The 18,569-nt window shown below is 34.8% G+C and overlaps 1 pseudogene; it reads right to left on the minus strand.

Annotated features, from left to right (window-relative positions):
* Positions 1–16,172: 16,172 nt before the first annotated feature.
* LOC131821888 (small ribosomal subunit protein eS4-like) lies at positions 16,173–17,435 on the minus strand (annotated as a pseudogene).
* Positions 17,436–18,569: the final 1,134 nt, after the last annotated feature.

Raw genomic sequence — 18,569 nt, forward strand, 5'->3', positions numbered from 1 at the left:
CACAGGTAGAGCACTGGGTTGGAACCATGGGAACTGGGGAGAGGGAGCTAACAAGCATATTCAGGAAACTGTAAGACATATAGCTAAAGGAGCCTTCCCCTTGGATCTGGAGGAAAAACAAGTTTTGGAAGTTTGGGACAAACTTGATCAGGAGAACAAGCAAAAATAAAATGAAGAATATTGACAGATCTACTCATATATTATGGAATAAAACATGTAAACCTTTGGAACAGGAGCTGCCCACACATTTTATTTAAAGGGGAAAGTGAAGTCCATTGAGGTGAAGAAACTTGCTATTTAGTGGCAAGATTGGTCTCCTGACTCTCAAACCTATATGCTCATCAGCAGCCACATCCTCAAAGTATGGATAAAAGAGGCCTGCACTTCATTTTGCAGCACTTCAGTTTGCTTAGTTTAAAAGAGGTTCTAGACATGAGGAAGGCTGCCATAGTTGAAAGAAGGGAAAAGTTGTTGGTTTTTCAAAGAGCAGGATCCATGTCTTACTCACATTTCTACCCCTTTCTCATGATCTCCTGGGTGGTAGCTTTCAAATGACCCAAGAAATAGTACGATCAAGCTGGGTAGTATGATTAGGGGCTCCCTATAAGCTGTTTTTGTCACTGAGTGTGTTTGTAGGTGACTTAATGTTTTTTGGTGGAGACATTTGAAAGTGTGTGCACACAGATAACTTATTTGCCAGGCAAATGACAAGCAGCTCATAGGGATTTACCACTAAAATAATTTAGTCTAGTTCTAGATAACCATGAAAATAGAAAATTTGGGAAAGAGGAATGTGGATATGGTATACTGAAATCATCTTCTGTGAGGCTTAGTGACCAGGTTGGACATGAATAATTCAATAGCCAAGGAATCTTAGAAGCTAGAAGTACAATCCTTGCAAATAGTGATACTATACAAGTAGACAGATGCACCCACCTTCATTTAAGAGTACTTGGGTTAGGAACTAAGAAATGTGATTCTTATTCAAAAAAATTTTACAATATGACATTATTAATAGGGATTGTCTTATAAATAAGGATTAAATTCTAAAGGAGTCTCCCAAATCACCTGTCAAACAAGAGAAGACCAAGTTAAAATAATTCTTGGTACTAAACAAAGTGCATCGAAAAAGCAAATAAACAATTTTTTATTTTGGTAAAATTCACATTATGTAAAATTATCAATTTTTATTTATCTTTGAAAATTGTGGTAAAATACACATAACATTGACTGTGCAATTTTAACCACTTAAAAGTTTTTAAAAGTTGAGTATTGTTGACATACAAAGTTACATTGGTTTCAGGTGTACAACATAGTGATTCACCTTCTCTATAAGTTACGCTATGATTACCAAAAGTGTAGCTACCATCTGTCACCTAGAGGTTATTATGTAAAATAAGACTGAGAAAGACAAATCCAATCTTAACCACTTTTAGGTGTCAGTTCAGTAGTGTTAAGTACATTCATATTGTTGTGTAAACTATCTCCAGAACTCTTCTTATCTTGCAAAATTGAAACTCTATACCAATAAAACAATTCCTTATTCTCCTTTCCTTCAAGCCCCTGACAATTACCTTTTATTTTCTATATCTATGAATTTGACTACTCTAGTTGCCTCATATAAATTGATCATATAGTATTTGTCTTTTTGTGACTGGTTTATTTCATTTAGCATAATATTTTGAAGCTTCATCCGTGTTGTAACATGTGTTGGATTTCTTTCCTTTTCAAGGTTCTATAATGTTTCATTGTATGTGCATACCAATTTTGTTTACCCATTCACCCATTGATGGACATGGGTAGATTCCAACTTTCAAGTACTGTGAATAATGCTGCTACGACATAAATGTGCACACATCTCTTCAAAACTTGCTTTTCATTCATTTGGGTATATACCTAGAAGTGGAATTGCTAGATCAAGGTAATTCTATTTTTAATTTTTGGAAGAAATACCATAGTGTTTTCCATAATGGCCACATTACATTCCTACACACAATGGAAAAGGGATCCAATTTCTGCACATTCTCAGCAACACTTTATTTCTCTCTCTCTCTCTCTTTTTTCCATAGTAGCCACCCTAATGGGTATGAGGTGGTATCTCATTGTGATTTTGATCTTCACTTTCCTAATGATTAGTGAAGTTGAACACATTTTCATGTACATGGTCATTTGTATATCTTCTTTGGAGAAATTCATATTAAAGTCCCTTGCCCATTTTTCTATCAAGTTGTTGTTGAGTTTTAGGAGTTCTTTTAAAAAAAGATTTATTTTAATTCAGCTAGTTAACACAGATAAGTATTAGTTTGAGGTATACAATGTAGTGATCTTTTTGTGCTTTTTAAAAAAATTTTATTCAACTCTTTTAAAGTTTTTATTTGAATTCAGTTAGTTTAGAGTCTTATATTAGTTTCAGGCATACAACATAGTGTTCAACATTTCCATACAATGCCTTGTGCTCATTACAAGAAATGCACTCCTTAATCCATATCACCTATTTTTACTGATTTTGTATCCTGAGACTTTACTAAATTTGTTTAGCAGCTCAAGCAGTTTTTGGTGGAATCTTTCAAGTTTTCTATCTATAGTATCATGTCATCTGCAAATAGCATAATTTTACTTCTTCCTTGCTAATTTGGATGACTTTTATTTGTTTTTGTTGTCAGATTGCTGTGGCTGGGACTTCTAGTATTGTGTTAAATAATAGTGGTGAAAGTGGTTATCCCTGTTTTGTTCCTGACCATAGAGATAAATATCTCAGTTTTTTTCCATATTAGATGATATTAGCTTGAGTTTTTAATATATAGCCTTTGTTATGTTGAGGTATATTCCCTCTAAACCTATTTTATTAAGGGGTTTTTATCATGAATTGATTTTGAGTTGAGAATGATATGAGCTATGGGTCTTTTATGTGTGGGTTTTATGATGTTGAAGTTTATGTTTCTTCTATCCCTATTTTCTTGAGGGTCTTTTTCAAGAAAGAATGCTATATTTTCTCAAATGTTTTTTCTGAATCTATTGAGAGGATCATATGGTTCTTATCTATTCTTTTATTGATGTGGTGTAGCATGCTGATTGATTTGTGAATATTGAACCATGCTTGCAGTCCAGGAATAAAACCCACTTAGCCATGCCGAATAATCCTTTTTTTTTTTAAGATTTTATTTATTTATTTGAGAGAGATACAGTGAGAGAGAACATGATTGAGGAGAAGGTCAGAGAAAGAAGCAGACTCCCCGTGGAGCTGGGAGCCCGATGCGGGACTCGATCCCGGGACTCCGGGATCATGACCTGAGCCAAAGGCAGTTGACCAACTGAGCCACCCAGGCGTCCCCCGAATAATCCTTTTAATGTATCACTGTATCTGATTAGTTAGTAACTTGTTGAGAATTTCTGCAGCCAGGTTCATCAGGGATATTGGTGTGTAATTCTCCTTTTTAGTGGGATCTTTGATTTTGCCATCAAAGTAATCCCAGCCTTGTAGAAAGAGTTTGGGAGTTTTCCTTCAATTTTTATTTTGTGGAACAGTTTGAGAAGAATAGTATTAACCTCTCATTAAATGTCTGGTACAATTCCTCTGGGAAACCATCCAGTCTTGGACTCTGGTTTGTTGGGAGATTTTTGACTACCACTTCAATTTGTTTGCTGGTTATAGGTCTGTTCAGATTTCCTATTTTTTCCTGATTCAGTTTTGGTGGTTTATATGTTTCCAGGAATTTATCCTTTTCTTCCAGATTTTCTGATTTGTTGGCACACAAGTGCTCATAATATTCTCTAATAAATGTTTGTATTTCTGTGGTGTTGACTGTGATCTCTCCTCTCTAATTTCTGATTTTATTTATTTGAGCCCTTTCTCTATTCTTTTTGTAAGTCTGGCTAGGAGGTTTATCAATCTTGTTAATTCTTTCAAAACAACAGCTCTCAGTTTTGTTGATCTGCTCTACTGTTTGTTTGATTCTACATTTTTGATTTCTGCTCTAATCTTTATTATTTCCCCCTGCTGCTGGATTTGGGATTTATTTGCTGTTATTTTTCCTGCTCCTTTAGATGTAAAGTTGGTTGGGTGTTTGAGACTTTTTTATGCCTCTTGAGAAAGGCCTGCATTACAATATACTTCCCCCTTAGGACTGCTTTTGTTTCATCCCAAAGATTTTGGACTGTCATGTTTCATTTTCATTTGTTTCCATGTATTTTTTAAGTTCTTTAATTTTCTGGTTGACCTATTCATTGTTTAGTAGAATGTTCTTTAACCTCCATGTGTTTGTGGTCCTTCCAAATTTTTTCTTCTAGTGGACTTCAAGTTTCATAGCATTGTGATTTGAAAATATGCAAGGTATGATCTCAATATTTTTGTACCAGTTGAGGGTTGATTTGTGACCCAGCATGTGATCTATTCTAGAGAATATTCCATGTGCACTCAAAAAGAGTCTGTATTCTGTTGCTTTGGGATGAAATGTTCTGATGATAACTGTGAAGTTCATCTGGTCCAGTGTGTCACTGAAAGCCTTTGTTTCCTTGTTGATCTGCTTTGATGATCTGTCCATTGCAGTGAGGGGGATGTTAAAGTCCCCTACTATTATTATATTATTATCAATGAGTAACTTTAAGTTTATTATTAATCAATTTATGTAATTGGCTGCTCCCATGTTAGGGGCAAAAATTTTTATAATTGTTAGATCTTCGTGTTGGATAGATTATTTTATTATGATATTGTGACTTTCTTAATCTCTTATTATAGTATTTGGGTTAAAATCTAGTTTGACATAAGGATGGCTATTCCAGCTTTCTTTTGATGTCCATTTGCAGGATAGATTGTTCTCCACCCCCTCACTTTCAATCTGAAGGTGACTGTGTGTCTAAAATGAGTCTCTTGTAAGCAGAATATTGATTTTTTTTTTATCCACTCTGATACCCTATGTCTTTTGATTGGAGTATTTGGTCTATTTACAATCAGAGTAATTATTGAAAGACATGAAGTTAGTGCTATTATATTACCTGTAAAGACATTGTTTCTATAGATTGTCTCTGTTCCTATCTAGTCTTTTTACTTGTGGTCTTTCTTTCCCATTCAAAGGGTCCCCCTTAATATTTTTGAAGAGCTGGTTTAGTGTTCACAAACTCCTTTAGTTTTTATATGTCTTAGGAACTATTTATCTCTCCCTCTATTCTGAATGACAAACCTGCTGGATAAAATATTCTTGGCTGCATGTTTTTCCCATTTAGCACGTTGCATATATGATGCCACAACTTTCTGGCTTATCAAATCTCTGTGGACAGGTCTGCTGTTAGACTTATGTGTCTGCCTTTGTAGTTTAAGGGCATTCTTTCCCTAGCTGTTTTTGGAATTCTCTACCTTTATATTTTGGAAGTTTCACTATGATATGTCATGGTGTTGCCTGTTTTTGTTGATTTTCAGTGGAATTCTCTGAGCCTCTAGAATTTGAATGCCTATTTCTGTTCCCAGATTGGGGACCTTCCCAACTATAATTTGTTCAAATAAACCTTTCCCTTTTTCCCACTTTTTTTTTTCTGGTACTCCTATGATATGGTATTATTTTGCTTTATGGAATCACTGAGGTCCCCAAGTGTCCCTCTGAGTTCTAATAGTTTTCTTTCCCTCTTCTTTTCAGCTTCATTATTTTCCATAATTTTATCTACTATATCACCTATTCTCTCCTCCACTTCTTCAATCCTTGTCGTGATTATTTTCAGTCTGTTTTGCATCTCAGTTATAGCATTTTTAAAAATTTCAGCCTAGTTAGTTTTCAGGTCTTTAATCTTTGCAGCACAGGTTCCTCAGCTGCCTTCTAAGATTTCTCAAGCCCACCTAGTAAGTAGTCTTATGACTGTTGTTCTAAATTCTTCTACAGATAGATTGTTTTGTATCTGTTTTTATCAAGTTCTTGGCTGTGATATCTTCCTGGTCTTTCCTTTGAGGAGAATTTATCCATCTTGTTATTTTGGCTAAGTTTCTGTCTTTCATGTGTTATGAAAGCTTGTTACATTTCCTGCACCATATAGTGATGTTTTTTTAAAAAGGGGTTACACATTGTCCAGGGTTTGGCACATCAGTAAGTATTTCTGGTCTATGCTGTATGCACTCTGCTGTTGTGCTTTGGCTGGTCATTTCCATGGTCAGTCCTCTGCAGCGTTCAACCTTGCTTTCATTGGGGAGTGTTTGGATCTTTATCTATGTGTGCATTAATTTGTTTGTGGAAGGAAGCCTGGGGGAAAAAGTAAAGAAAGAAAAATAAATAAAAGAAGAAGAAAAGCCTTCTTCCCCCACTCCAAAAAAATAGAAAAATAGAAAAATGGGTGGAATGAAAAAACAGACAATCAAAAAAACTATAAGCATGATTCCAAAGAAAAAGAAAGAGAAAATATTAAAAAGAAAAGAAAAGAGGGATTCCTGAGTGGCTCAGTCAGTTGAGTGTCTGCCCTTGGCTCAGGTCATGATCCCAGGGTCATGGAACCAAGTCCCACATTAGGATATCTGCTCAACAGGGAGCCTGCTTCTCCCTCTGCCTTTGTCTGCTGCTCCCTCTGCTAGGGCTCTCTCTCTCTATGTATAAAACAAATAAATAAAATCTAAAAAAAAAGACAAAAAAGGGAAACGGAAATGAAAAACTAACAACAAGTAACTATAATCCTGATTATGAAGTAAAAAGAGAAAAAAATAATGAGAAAAATATACAAACTGGTCCTATTTCCACCAGAAATGTGCCTTAAAGCACTAGATGATCAGCAGTCTTGGTACATGCTGTGTGCTACCTATTTTGCTCTTCTGGATGAGATGTCCAATGTACTATATCAGGGTCAATCCTGCCCCATTAAAAAAAAAAAAGTAGCTGCCAAGTACAGGGGGGCAGAGTTTGATGTTAGAGGCTGCTGTGTTGCTCTCTGATATTTGACCATTTGGGCAGTGGGAGTGAAATGGCGACACCCCACTCTTGTCCCCAGACAAGACAGGGGATCTCACATCCCCTGGTCTTCAGGAACCCCTCACAGTAAAGTGAGGGCCATCAGCACACCCAGTGCCCAGCTCTCCTTCATTCTGTCTTTGGGTGGCTGGGATTCAAAACTCCAAATCTTAAAGGAGCTAGAACTACTCATATCCTCTCTCCCCTTTGGATTAGAGGTTCACTGTGCTCTGACTAGTGCTCTTTGTCCTAGAAAAATGGTCTCCGACCTTCATGGTGTATACAATCTATGGTGTGTCACCATGAAAAACAGCAAACAGATTTCTCTGAGAAACAAACAGATTTTGGAAGGGAAGGGGGTGAGAGGATGGGTGAGCCTGGTGGTGGGTATTAAGGAGGGCATGTATTTCATGGAGCACTGGGTGTGGTACATAAGCAATGAATCTTAGAATACTGAAAAAAATTAAAAAAAATTAAGATGTTAAAAAACAGTTAAAAAAATGAGTCTCTTGCAGACAGTGTATCGATGGTTCTTATTTTTTTATCCAATCTGATACTCTGTCTTTTGATTGAGGCATTTAGCCCATTTATATTCAGGGTAACTATTGAAAGATATGAATTTACTGCCATTGTATTGCCACTAAGGTGACTGTTACTATATATTGTCTTTGTTCCTTTCTGGTCTGTTACCTTTAGGCTCTCTTTTTGCTTAGAGGACCCCTTTGATATTTCCTGTAGGGTTGGTTTAGTGTTTGTAAACTCTTTTAGTTTTTGTTTGTGCTGAAAGCTTCTTGTCTTGCCTTCTATTTTCAATGACAGCCTAGCTGGATATAGTATTCTGGGCTGCATATTTTTCTCATTTAATGCTCTGAATATATCATGCCAGTCCTTTCTGGCCTGCTAGGTCTCTCTGGATAGGTTGCTGCCAATCTAATATTTCTACCATTGTATGTTACAGACCTCTTGTCCAGAGTTGCTTTCAGGACTTTCTTTTTATCACTGAGACTTGTAAGTTATATTATTAGATGATGTGGTGTGGACCTATTTTTATTGATTTTGAGGGGGGTTCTTCATGCCTACTGTATTTTGGTGCTTGTTCCCTTTGCTGAATTAGGGAAATTCTCTGCCATAATTTGCTCTGATATACCTTCTGCCCCTCGCTCTCTGTCTTCTTCCTCTGGAATCCCAGTTATGCTAATATTGTTTCATCTTATGGTATCACTTATCTCTCGATTTCTCCCCTCATGGTCCAGTAGTTGTTTGCCTCCCTTTTGCTCAGCTTCTTTATTCTCTGTCATTTGGTCTTCCATATCACTAATTCTCTCTTCTGCTTCATTTATCCTAGCAAATAAGAGCCTCTATTTTTTATTGCACCACATTAATACCTTTTTTTATTTCAACTGGATTATATTTTAGTTCTTTTATTTCTCCAGAAAGAGATTTTAGTCCTCCAGACAGTGTTTTGCTAATATCTTCCATGCTTTTTTTGATCCCAGCAACACCTTGAGAATTGTCATTCTGAACTCTAGATCTGACATATTACCAATGTCCATATTGATTAGGTCCCCAGCAGTTGGTACTGCCTCTTGTTGTTTTTTATGTGGTGAGTTTTTCTGCCTTGTCATATTATCCAGGTAATAATATATGAGTGAGAACAAAACACTAAAAGGGTAGCAATGACCCCAGAAAAATATACAATAGCCAAATCAGAAGAGACCCAAAACTGGAGGAAGATAAAAAGATATATATATATATATATATATATATATATATATATATATATATATATTAGACTTGCAAATAGAACAGAGCCACACACTTGATTTTGGGTGTATTTTGGTCTGTTAGAAGAAAATACCTTCGAAAATTTTAAAGAAAGAGAAACATATATATACACAAAAAGAAGGGCAAATACAAGGAAGGGATAGAGTATGACTATAAAGATGAAAATTTAAAAAGATTTAAAAAAAAGGAATTGATAAGAAGTTGGTTGAAAAAAGAAAAGAAAAAAAAAAGACAGAGAGGCGAGAATGTGATCAAGTTAGAAACTAGAACAAAACTATGCACTAGATTTAGGGTAAATTTTGATCTATTAGAAGAAATTGTATCTCAAAATTTTAAAGAAAAAACCCTATATGTGTACAAAAAACAGGTTAAATACAAGCAAGGGATAAAATATTACTATAACAATGAAAATTAAAAAAAGATTTTTGAAATGGTATTGATAAGAAAAAATAGGTGAAAAACGCTGAAATTGGAAAGAGGAATATTTTAAAAAGTAGAATAGGAAAAAATAAAATTAAAAAATTTAAGTTTGAAAGACTAAAGGATCATGGGGGAAAAGCCATGAATTTGACGTGTTGCTTTCCCCTAGCTCTGGAGTTCCACAGTTCTCATTGAATTGTGACCAACTTGGTCTTGGCTGGATGTTCTTGTTGATCTTCTGGCGGAGGGCCTGCTGCAGTGATTCTCAAATGTCTTTGCCTGAGGTGGAATTGCATTGCTCTTGCCAAGGGCCAGGCTAAGTAATCTGCTCAGTTTTGGTCTTTTGTTTCCTCAATGCTTTCCTTACAGCTTTGGAGGAGGAGAATGAAGATGGCAGCCTCCCAATCTCTGGCCCCTTAGGAGCTGAGAGCTTGGGGGCCCACTCCTCAGTGTGCCCTCAGAGAAAAGCAGTCAATTCCTCTGCTCTCCCTGGTCTCTGGATGTGCTCTGAGCTCACCAAGTCTTGTGACCAAGCATTTCTATCTCTGGTGCAGGGCCCTGATTGGAGTCTCCAAACCCAGCAGATTCCTTCATCACACACTTGTTCAGCTCCTCCCAGAGGAGGAAGGTGAGTCTCCCTGGATCTGCTGTTTGTTGGGTCCCTGCCCATAGAGCAGTGGCCCAACTGTGCCTCAGATCCCAGTTTAAGGTAACTGTGAGCTGAGAGCACACTTCTTGTCTCTGTCTCTGCAACCAGCTTCCCCACACCAATACCTGGGAGCTCTGCCACACAGACACCCCTGGTCTTTTTGTGACCCTGCAGGTTCTGAGACCACACTGTCCCTGTGAGGGCTTCACTCCCTGCTTAGCCTCTGGAGTGACATCCCTCAGTTGAGCAGACTTCCAAAAGTCCCAGTTTTGTGCTCGGTTGCTCTGTTGCTCTGCTTCTTGCTGGGAGGTGCCCCCCCCCATGGTCTATCTTCCTGAATGTTGCCTCAGATTCACTTCTCTGCATGTCCTACCTTCCAGAAAGTGGTCAATTTTCTGTTCCTAGAATTGTTGCTCTTATCTTCTCTCTTTTCTAGAGTTTGTAGCTGTTCAGAATTGTTTGATAACTATCTAGCTGAACTCCTGGGACCTGATGATATTTAGATCTCCTACTCCTCTGCTTCTTGCTCTATTTATATCTATTTTTAATTAATTCCCTGACCATGACCTCTTCTTGTTCTTTCTTGTGGGGTGAATTCCTCTCTCATCATTTTTTTTTAGGTTTTTGTCTTTTCTGTGTTTGGAGTGCCTGCGCCTGGTCTATTTCCACTAAAGCTGATGCTTTGCAGCTCTTTATGGTAGACCTGGTTCATGTAGGGGATTTTGTGCTCATCTTTTGGAGGAGAGGCCTGGTTTTTCTCTGGTTCTCAATCACACTTCCCCTAGGAAGACTATTCTGGTAGTTTTAGGTTTTGGTGTTTGTTCTTTTTCAAGCTCCTTGAGGTACAGAGTTAAGTTGTGTAATTGAGAATTTTCTTACTTTTTGAGGTAGGCCTCTATTGCTATCTACTTCCCTATTATGATCAGATGCCTAAATTTTTTTTTTGTGGTTAACTTCTAGTTTTAATATTTTTGGGACCAGAAAAGGTGTATGGTATTACTTCAGTATTTTTGTATTTTTTGAGGCCTATTTTGCGACCTTATGTGTGTTGTATACTGTAGAATAGTCCATGTACACTTGAAAAGAATGTGTATTCTGTTGTTTTAAGATTGAATGTTCTGATTATATCTGTTAAGAGAATCTGGTCCAGCTTGTCATTGAAAGCCATTGTTTCCTTGTTGATTTGCTGTCTAGATGAACTTCCATTGATGTATGAAAGCTGATAATGTCATTACTATTATTTGTAATCAGTTACTTTATAATTGTTATTTATTTTATATATTTGGGTGCTTCCATTTGAGTGCATAAATATTTATCATTGCTAGATCTTCTTGTTGGATTTTCCCCTTTATGATTTTATAGTGCCCTTTTGTTTTTCAGTCTTTGATTTAATATCTAGTTTGTCAAATATAAGTATTGTTACTCTGGCTTTCTTTTGACAACCATTTGCATGATAAATATTTCACTCCCTTGTTTTCTATCTGCAGGTGTCATTTGGTCTACAATGAGTGTCCTTAGGTATTATATAGATGGACCTTGTTATTTTATGAATTTTTTTATACCCTATATCTCTTGTTTGGAACATTTAGTTCATTTACATGATATGTATTGATATGTATCTATTTTCATTTTATTACTTGTTTTGTCATTGTTTCTATAGATTTTCTCTGATAGTTTCTTGTCTTTGTCACTTTTGGTATCTCCTTTCTTTCCACTGAAAGTGTGTCCTTTAATATTTCTTGCAAGGCTGGTTTAAGTCACAGATTCCTTAATTTTTTTTCCTGGGAAACTCTTTTTTTTAAAAAAATCTTTTCTCCTATTCTGAATGATAGCTTTGCTAGTTAAAAGATTCTTGGCTTCAGATTTTTCCCATTCAGCCCATTGAATATATCATGCCATTTTATTCTGGCTTGTCAAGTTCTGTTGTGATGCTTCCAGCTAGTATTTATGGGTTTTCACATCTAAGTTAAGGACTTTTTTTTCTTGCTGCTTTTATGTTTTTTTTCTTTATCATGATATTTTGCAAATTTAATTCTAATGTGTCTTGGTGTTGGCTTGATTTTGTTGATTTTGGTGGGAATTCTATGTGCCTCCTGGATCTGGATGTGGTTCCTTCCTCAGATTTGGAAATTTTTTAGCTATTATTTTCTCAAATAGATATTCTGTCTCCTCTTCTGGGACTTCTATAAAATGAATGTTATATGTTGTGTTCATGAGACAAGGTGGGTCTAAGACCTTCCTTCTCTGCTGCCATCTTTCTTACAACTCTGGAGTTCCTTATATATTCTAGATATTAACCCATATACAGATATAAAATTTGAAAATACTTTGTTTCATTTTGTATGTTGGTTCTGTTGACCTTGTTAATTTTGATGTCCAATCTGTCTTTTTTCTTTTTTTCAACTTTTGTTGCCTGTGTTTTAGGTATTATATCCTAGAAGGCATTGCCAAATTCAATGTCAAGAAGTTTTCCTCTTTTTTTCTCCCTGAGAATTTTTTACTTCTGACTCTTACATTTAGGTTTTTGATTTATTTTGAGTTAATTTTTTAAATATGGTGTAACGTAGGGTTTCATCTTCATTCTTCTGCACGTGGATATCCAGTTTTCTTACCACCACTTGTTGAAAAGACCATCTTTTCCTCATGGAATGGTTTTTGTACGTTTGTTGAAAATCATTTGACCATATATGTGATCATTTCTGGGCTTTATTCTATTCCACTGGTCTGTATTTTGATGTTTACAATATTACTACTTTGTTTTGACTGTTGTAGCTTTGTAATATGATTTGAAATTAAGAAATGTGAAAAATCCAACTTTATTCTTTTTCAAGATTGTTTGGCTATTTGGGTCTTTGAGATTCTATATTAATGTTAGGACATTTTTAAAAATTTCTGCACAAAACACCATTGGCATTTACATAAGGGTTGCATTAAATCTACCCATTGCTTTGTATAGTTTTGACACCTTAAGATTGTCTTCCAATCCATGGGCATGGGATGTTTTTAAATAATTTTAGCAAAGTTTTGTAGTTTTCAATGTAGAAGAATAGTGCTTCTATGAACATTTATATGCAAGTTATTGTTTGAATATATGTTTTGAATTCTTTTGGGTATACACCAAGGGGTGGAATACCTGAGTCACATCATCATTCTATGTTTACCTTTTTGAGGAACCACAAAAGTTTTTCACATAGCTTCACTATTTTACCTTCCCACTAGAAATGTACAAAGGTCTTAATTTCTCTTTATCCTTCCCAAAATGTATTTAATTTTTTTATTGTAGCTATCTTTGTGGGTGTATGTTTTGCCTCACTGTGGTTTTGAGTTGTATGTCTAATAAAAATTGGACATTTTTACATGTAGATTTTCATCATTTGCACAGTTTTTGAGAAATGTGTATTCAAATCTTTTGCCCATTTTTAAATTGGTTGTGTTTTTGTGGTGGAGTTGTAAGAGTTCTTTATATATTTTGAATATTAATCCCATCTTATATTATTTGGAAATATTTTATTCTACTCTGTGATTTCTTATCAATTTCTTGTTTGTGTCCTTTGGTGGATATAATTTTTATTTTAATGAAGTCCAAGATTTTTCTTTTGTTTCTTGTGCTTTTGGTGTCTCAGCTATGATTCCAGTGCTAAAACAAAGGTCATGAAGATTTACTCCTATGTTTTCTTCTAAAAGTTTTATTAGTTTTAGCTTACATTTAGATCTTTGATCCTTTTTGGATTTAATTTTTGTATATAGTGTGAGGTAAGGGTCCACTTATTTTTTCTGTTTATGGATATACAGTTAAACCAGCACCATTTACTGAGTAGAGTCTTCTTTCCTCATTATACGCTCTTTGAACCTTATTAGTATCAATGGACTATAGATCTATTGGTTTATTTCTGAGCTCTCAATTCTGTCACATTTGTTCCTATATCTATCCTTAAGTCATTACTTAATGTTTTGACTACTGTAGTTTTGTAGTGTGTTTTGAAATTGGGAAATGGGACTCTCCAGCTTTATTTTTTTTTCAAGATTGTTTTGAGTATTTGAGGTCCCCTTATATTTCCATATGAATTTTAGGGTTAGCCTTTTCACTTATGTAAATAGGCTATTGTGATTTTGATAGAAATTTCATTGATTCTGAAGTTCAGTTTGTGAATTACTGTTTTCTTTACAATATTAAGCCTCCTAGGCAATCAGCATGGGGTGTCTTCCCATTAATTTAGGTCTTTTAAAAATTCTTTCAGCAATGTTTTTTTAGTTTTCAGTGTGTATACAAGTCTTGCAAATTACTGCTTAAATTTGTTCTTAAAATTTTAATTCTTTATTATGCTTTTGTACATGGAGTTGTCTTAATTTTCTCGAATTATTCATTGTTAGTGTATAAAAATATACTGATTTTTGCATGCTGTTTTTGCATCCTGCAAATTTGCTGAATTCATTTATTATTAGCTGGATACTTTTTTTCATGGATTTTAAAGGATTTTTATATATAAGATCATGTCATCTGCGAATAGAGATAATTTTACTCTTTCTTTCCAATTTGGTTGCCTTTTATTTTTTCTTACCTAATTGTTTTGGCTAGAACTTCCAATACAATGTTGAATAGAATGGCAAAAGTGGACATCCTTGTCTTGTTTCTGGTCTTAAGGGGAAAGCTTTCAGTCCTTCAGCATTGAGAAAGTATTAGCTATTTGTTTTTCATAAATGCCTTTTATCAAGTTGAAGAAGTTCCCTTCTAATCCTATTTTATTGTGTGTCTTTATTATTAGTTTGTGTTGTATTTTGTCAGATTTTTTTTCCTGCATCAGTTTAAATGATCATGAGGTGTTTTTCCATAATTCTATCAATGTGGGGTATTACACTAACTTATGGATATTGAATCATCCTTGCTTTTCCAGGATATACTAATTGAACATGATTGATATATAGCCTCTCAATATGCTGCTGGATTGTTTGCTAGTATTTTGTTAGAATTTTTGCATCTGTATTTGTGTTCTTATGGTGTCCTTGTTTGGCTTTGGTATCAGAGTAATGCTTACCTCATAGGATATGTTAAATGTTCCTTCCTATTCTATTATTTGGAAGAGTTTGAGAAGAATAGGTTTAAATTTTCCTATAGTTGTCAGGTGGAATTAGCCAATAAGGCCATCTGGTGATGTGATTTATTGGGAATTTGTTAATGACTGATTCTGTCTCTCTTCTTACAGGTTTGTCCAGATTTTCTATTAATTCTTAAATCAGTTTTGGTGGTTTGTGTGTTTCTAGGAATTTGTCCATTTCATCTGGGTTATCTAATTTTTTGGCATATGATCGTTCAAAATATTTTCTTATAATTCTTTGTATTTCTGTAAGATCTGTAGTAATGTCCCTCTTACATTCCTGATTTTAATAATTAGAGTATTATATATTTTGGTCAATCTAGGTAAGTTTTTATCATTGTGTTGATCTTCAAAAAATGAAATTTTTGTTTTGTTGGCTTCCATTTTTCTATTCTTTTCATTTATTTTTGCTCTAATCTCTATCACTTCCTTCTTTCTGCTAGTTTTGGATGTGGCTTTCTCTTCTTTTTTACCTACTTAAGGTATAAAATTAAGTTATTGATTTGCAATCTTTATTTTTTAACATAGATATTACTGTTAAAAATTCCTGCAAACACAATTATCGTTTTGGTATGTTGTGTTTTCATTTTCATTCATCTCAAATTATTTTCTGATTTTGCTTGTAATTTCTTCTTAGACCCTTAGTTGTTTAAGGGGTTGCTATTTAGTTTGCACATATTTATGAATATTCTAGTTTTCCTACTGCTATTGATTTCTAGTTTCATTTCCTTGTGGTCGGATAAGATATTTTGTATAATTTTAGTATTTTAAAATTCCTTGAGACTTATTTTTGCAGCCTTACATGGCTTATTCTGGGGAATGTTCTATGTGTACTTGAGGAAAACATATATTTCAGTGTTGGTAGGTGGAGTGTTCTGTATATGTCTATTAGGCCAAGTTGGTCTGTAGTGTTGTTCACAACATTTATTTCATTATTTATCTTCTGTTGAGTGGTTCTAGTCATTATTAGGATATTAAAGTTTCATACTATTATAGAACTGTTTCTATAATTGTCAGTTTTTGCTTCATATATTTTGTGGTTCTGTTTTTAGGTGGAAATTAATTTATAATTGATGCATCTCCTTAATAGATTGACACTTACTGATCTATAAGATCCTTCTTCATTTATAACAATTTTTAACTTAAAGTCTGTTTTGTCTGATATTAGTATAGCAACACCAGATCTCTTTCTGATACTATTTGCATGGATATATATTTTCCATCCTTTCTTTTTCAAACTATTTGTATCTTTGGATCTAAGGTGTAACTCTTACAGACATCATATAGTTTAACATAGTTAACATACATTCTACCAATCTCTGACTTTTAATTGGAGTCTTTAATCCATTAAATTTAAAGTAATTACTGATAAGTAAGGATTTACATAGGCCATTTGTTATTTGTTTTCTATATGCCATACCTTTTATGTTTTACAATTTTTCATTATAACCTTGTTTTATGATTTTTTTTCTTGTGTAACATTTTTATTACTTCCTTCTTTCTTTCTGTCTTTCTTCTTCTTCTTCTTCTTCTTCTTCTTCTTCTTCTTCTTCTTCTTCATCATCTTCTTCTTCTTCTTTGTATATCTTAAACTTTTTTCTTCATGGTTACCGTAAGGATTACAACTAACATCTTAACTTTATTTTTGTGTTGTTTGCGGCATTTTCTTCTCCTCCTCCTCCTCCTCCTCCTCCTCCTCCTTCTTCTTCTTCTTCTTCTTCCTTATGTTCATTTAGCTGCATTATCTTTAAGTATAAAGACTTCCAATCATATCACCTAGAGAGACCATTTTACCATTGTTTTGTTTGGCTATGAGGTTTTTTTTTCTCTCTCTCTTTTCAGCAATGATAAGGTGGATATTCTTTACATATAGATGAAAAATCCATGATTTATTGCTTTTGCCAGTAACAAAAATGTTTAAGAGCCAGGTGGCAAAGCTCTTGCCATTGGCATCTTTCATATGAACTACATCAGAAGAACCAGATTGTGTCTGTTGGTGACCACACCAATTCTTCCCAGATCAGCATCTCTAATCACCATACAGAGATTGCCAGTGTCAAAATTGATCAAGTCAGTAATCTTTACACTCTTCAAATCAATCTGAACAGTGTCATTTTCCTTGATGAGGGGATCGGGATAGCAGATGGTATGAACATCATTGGTCATCAGATCAGGGATTCCTTTTGTCCCCAGAAAGATCTTTCTCACTTTGCACAACTTACACTTTGTCTCCTCAGGTGTAATATTATGAACTGTAAAGTGACCCTTGATGAGGTGGGAATTCTCCCTAGTCTTGTCAGTGCTGACAACATTCATATAACCACCAGTGTGGGTTATATCAGGTTTGACCCTGCCATTAATCTCTTGATAAAATACTGCAGACAGATATTTACTTGATCTTGTTAGGGTACACTTAAATCTGTTCCTTAGGAGAAATCATGAGAGAGAGAGACAGTCTCTCAGCTTATGGGGACCAGTAGATGGATGAGGGACAAACACAGTTGTCAGTTTATTCAATATATGCTTTGGACCTGCTACATGGTTCAGATGTTTCTTGGGACCATGGAACATGGTTGTGCTAGGCTTAACTTTATAAAAGTTAACTTTTAACTTATAACTTTTAACTACTAACTTACAACTCTTAACTTTACAAAAAAAGTTTGAATTAATTCCAGTTTAGGTTAAATATTATATAAAACTGCACCTTTATAGATATATTACCACTTTTGTTGATATTGTCACATTTTTTAAACTTTTTAAACTTTAAATTCAATTTAATGAACACATATTGTATTATTAGTTTCAGAGGTAGAATTTAGTGATGAATTATTTGCATATAACACCCAGTGCTCATTACATCAAATGCTTTCCTTAATACTCATCACTCAGCTACCCCATCCCCCCATCCACATCCCCTTCAGCAACCCTCAGTCTCTTATGGTTTGCCTCCATCTCTGTTTTTTTCTTCATATTTTAGTTTTCCTTTCCTTCCCCTATGTTCATCTGTTTTGTTTCTTAAATTCCACATACAAGTGAAATCATATGGTATTTGTCTTTCTCTGACTGACTTATTTCACCTAGCACAATACCCTCTATTTACATCTGTCTTATTGCAAATGGCAATATTTCATTCTTTTTGGTGGCTGAGTAATATTTCATTGTATAAATGTGTACACCATATCTTCCTTATCCATTCATCTATCAATGGATATCTGGGTTGTATCCATAGTTTGGCTATTGTGGACATTGTTGCTGTAAACATTGGGGTGCATGTGATCCTTTGAATCACTGTATCATTTGGATAAATACTGAGCAGTGTAATGACTGGGTCATAGGGTAGCTCTATTTTTAACTTTTTGAGAAACCTCCATATTGTTTTACAGAATGGATGCTCCAGTTTGTATTCCCTTCAACAGTGTGAGGGGATTCTCCTTTCTCTACCTCTTTGCTAACACCTCTTCCTGACTTGTTAATTTTAGCCATTCCGATGGGTGTGAGGTCAAATCTCATAGTGGTTTTGATTTGTTTTTCCTCGAGTGATGTTGAGCTTTTTTTCATGTCCATGTTGGCCATTTTTATGTCTTATTTGGAGAAATGTCTGTTCATGTCTTCTGCCCATCTCTCTACTGGATTTTGTGTGCATGTATGTGTGTGTGTGTGTATTGAGTTTGATAGGTTCTTTATAGATTTTGGATATTAGCCCCT

This window comes from Mustela lutreola, chromosome X (genome assembly GCF_030435805.1).
Source record: "Mustela lutreola isolate mMusLut2 chromosome X, mMusLut2.pri, whole genome shotgun sequence".
In the NCBI taxonomy this organism is placed as follows: Eukaryota; Metazoa; Chordata; class Mammalia; order Carnivora; family Mustelidae; genus Mustela; species Mustela lutreola.